Below are 4,297 nucleotides of genomic sequence, written 5' to 3'. Positions count from 1 at the left end.
TCGTCGACTTCGGGAAAAACAGCACCGACCTAGCCCCCTGTACATCAATGGCGAGTGCGTGGAGAGGGTCCACACCTTCCGGTATCTCGGCGTCCTCATCTCCGCTGAAATCTCATGGACAGCCAACATCACAGCGGTCATCAAGAAGGCCCGGCAGCGACTACATTTCCTGAAGGTCCTCAGGAAGTACGACCTGGACTCTAACCTGCAGCTGACTTTCTACTGCTCGTCCATCGAGAGCCTGCTGACCTACTGCATCACAGTATGGTACGGCAGCTGCACCGTGGCAGACAGGGAGAAGCTGCAGAGGGTTGTAAGGTCAGCACAAAAGTTTATCGGCTGCCATCTTCCCTCCCTGATGGTCATCTACACCTCCCGCTGCCTCAGCAGAGCAGAGAACATTATCAAGGACAGCCCCCACCCCGGCTCTGATCTGTTTGACCTGTGGCCCTCAGGACGGCGTTACGGGTGCATCAGAGCACGGACTAACAGACTCAAGAACAGTGTCTTCCCAAATGCCATAACAACCCTGAACTCACATATGCACTGACTCCAATATTTTATATTCTTATCTTATATTTTGTAAAGGGATTGCTTCATCTCATTGCATTGGTACTGTGTACTTGTGTATAATGACAATAAAGGCATTCTATTCTAATGTATTTCATTCTTAATTGTAATCCATTCCAGTCCTGATCTGATCTTAGTCCTTTAATATTGGGTCAAATCTGATACTTGCTATATATGTACAGTGTATCCATACACACACATATATATATATATATATATATATATATACACACACACACACACACATACATATATATATATATATATATATACACATACATATATATATATATATATATACACACACACACACACATATATAATACACACTTATATAATACACACATATATATATATATATATATATACACACACACACACACATATATATACACACACATATATATATATTGCAATGCGTGAAGTACCCTTCCTTTCTTTCCCTCTTTGGTTAAGACTGAGATAGACAATAAATGAATGAATGAATGAATTTGGTGTAACAGTATAATGCTCAGCCTCATCCTCTGCTTCTGACTGGCTAGTAGTCCTTACCTAGGTACTGTCAGGGCCCACGTACTCTGCGTCTGAATACAAAAATCTGGATTATAAAATAATTAAATAAAGTTCAAAATATGTGAAATGGCCAAGGGGGGATGATAACGCCAAGCAAGATATTAAATATTCAAACACTTTAAAATAAAAGACAATTTTAGGCATAATATGTAGTGAGTGTTGCTTACTTAAGAGAGAGAGAAACAGAGAGAGAGAGAGAGAGAGTGAGAGAGTGCAGTGGCTAGAGTGGCTACATACGTTTTAACAGTGACGGTGTAAGGGAATGTGCTGTAGTGTTAAAAAATGTCATTTGTAATGTGAACTTGGACAGAATCATACATGAACCGCACACTGTTACTAAGGTGTTTAAAAAAAGATACAACCAACCAAAGCTACAGGCCCTGACAACCTGTCTGCTTCTCTTTTAAAAACCTTCGCAGAAGAACTGTCACCAGCCTGGCATAAACTATCCCAGCGCTCTATAGACACAGACACAGTACCAAAACTGTGGGAAAAATCTATTATTAGTACGCAAAAAGGCATGTCCCCAAGATAACAATGATTATCGGCCGGTGGCTATCACCTCTAATGTTTTTAAATCAATGGAGAGGCTTATGATAGAGAAACTCCATAGTGATGTGGATCACATGTTAGATAGAAACCAGTTCACCTACACAGAAAATTGTAGTACAAGTGATGGGATATCAACAATAATGCACCTCACTCTGAAGCACCTTAAAAGTCTTGTTGCATATGCCAGACTCTACTTTCTGTTGATTTCAGTTGTTCCTTTACCTCAATCCAGCCCCGACATCATGCTTAGGAATTTAGTTCAGTTAAATGTAAATCCCTTTTTAAGCACATGGGATCAGACTTTCTTGTCAAACAGGCCACAGTGGGTGAAGTTTAACTCTGCCCTGTCTGATCCAGCAGTGTGCAGCACTGGCGTAGTGCTGCACACTGCTGTGTGGCACAGGCTTGTCTTGTTTTGCCGTGTAAGGTTCACTGAATGTACAGGGGATGCTATTTAACCCCTCGGGTCTCTACTGACGGGTTTTACTTCCCTACAGGTTCCTGTCGTTCTTCCATACCCCCGTGTTGGCTTTGTTTGGCAGATTCAGCACGTGGACCTGGCGGCTGTGATTGAACTGAAGCAAATCGGTGACGAGAAGAAAAACTTGAGTTAGCCAAACGACTGAAGTCAAAAGGGCATACACTCATTTTTCATCTTCATCTCATCGGATCATTCCAACACACAATAGGGCTGGTACACTTAGCCAAAAATATGTTCAAAAATTTCATGTAAAACAGTTTTTTATCAATCTGTGGCTCACTCACTGAAAAGGTTCACAAGGCAAATTTGCTTGGGGTGACACTCGACGGACAGTTAAATATTTCAGAAACATATTGATAACATTATTAAGAAAACGTCTTCATTGGGAGTTACCCCTTGAGATGCAGCATCTTGTTTTTGAGGGGATCCGTAACAATACATAAATAAATATAAAGTACAATCCTAATTAGACACAGTTGTCCTGGGCATTGCCGGGTGCTCTTGAGCAAGGCGCCGGGCCAGCCCTGGCAGCCCACTCACTCTGACATCTTTCTCTCCATTTGTGCATGAATATGTCCTGAGCATGTGCAGTGATTATTAACAAAACAGAGTGGAAATTGTAATTTCTCCACTGGGGATCAATACACAAATGAAACAGACAGACACAAAATGTTGAGTAGATTAAATTTGACTGACCTGTTTGCCAACGTCCTCCAGGGTTGTGGCCATAGTAAGCTCTGTAAATAGATTGGAGTCAGGCATCAAAAGTAAAAAGTTAAAGTAATATATTATATTCAACTTTATATATAGTGTCAGATCCTAACAGGAGTTATAACCCTAACCCTGGAATCATTATTGGGGTACACGGATCAAGTGTGCAGGGGCTCAGCAGAGGACGCCCCTAATACACACAAGCAGGTCTCCATGGCAACCACTTGTACTTTTATTTTACAACTACTCTCTGGAAAATAACCTAACTCAAAACGTGTACTAGTGTATTAGTATTTCTTGTCATTGTTCTATTATATTTATTGTTACTATCTATGACAGTGCATCATACCAACTGCTATTATTATTATGAATCATATTTCTCCATATCTGTATATCGGTGTCTGCGTCCCAGCTGTCAGTGGCAGACGCCGCCCACCATGAGCCTGGGTCTGTCAGAGTTTTTGGCCTAAAAAGGTTTTTCCTCGTGATTGTCGCACCAAATGCTTGCTCATGGGAAATTGCTGGATTTGTTGAGGCTTTACAAGTTATAGTGTGGTCTGGACCATCTATGTCTGTAAAGTGTCCTGAGATAACTCTTGTTATGATTTCTATAAATTAAATTAAATTGAGTTACCGTGGACTGAGGTAGGCCTGGATCACACATTCAAGGTGACCAAAATGGAGAACTATTGCACATTTTCACCTTCTTTCTGTGTGACAAAGCTCAGAATGAAAGTTTCTCCCTGCATCTGAAAGTATTATAAAGAAAACAAAATGTAAATGTAGGTTCTTACCAATATTTATAATGTCTATCGGCTTCATCCTCTTCTTCTTCCAGTGGAGGGTTGGACTGTTGGAGAATGATGGGACGGACCACGTCTCGGCCACTTGTCTACCTAGGGGTTTTCCTGGGCCTGGGGAGTCAGAAGAATAGCATGAAAAGCATCTTTGGAAGACACCAATACATCACCCAAAGTTGTAATTTGTTTTGAATGGTAGCTACAAATGAATGGAGTTCAGAATACACAATAAAATACATAAGATGTCAGTATTCCAATTACCACCCAGAGTGTTTTCACTATCTGAATTGGAGTTTTAAAAGCTGATGGGAGATCTACTTAAAGGGTTAGGGTTAGAGTTCTCTTGAGCCACTTTAAGTCAACTGCAACTGAGAGCTGAAGTCCCGCCCTTCTACTCCCGGTCCATGGGACCTATCTTCTCCGTAAAACTATGAACGGGAGTCAATGATAGAATTATTTTTTGGTCCGATTCGAATTGTGCCATGCATTTCACAAATAATGTGTGTAAATTCAAAAGATAATTTTACATGTCAAAACATACACTCACCGGCCACTTTATTAGGTACACCTGTCCAACTGCTCGTTAACACTTAATTTCTAAGCAGCCAAT

The sequence above is a fragment of the Etheostoma cragini genome, chromosome 15 (genome assembly GCF_013103735.1).
Source record: "Etheostoma cragini isolate CJK2018 chromosome 15, CSU_Ecrag_1.0, whole genome shotgun sequence".
In the NCBI taxonomy this organism is placed as follows: Eukaryota; Metazoa; Chordata; class Actinopteri; order Perciformes; family Percidae; genus Etheostoma; species Etheostoma cragini.
The sequence above is the reverse complement of the archived record's forward strand: the minus strand, read 5'-3'. Positions refer to the sequence as shown.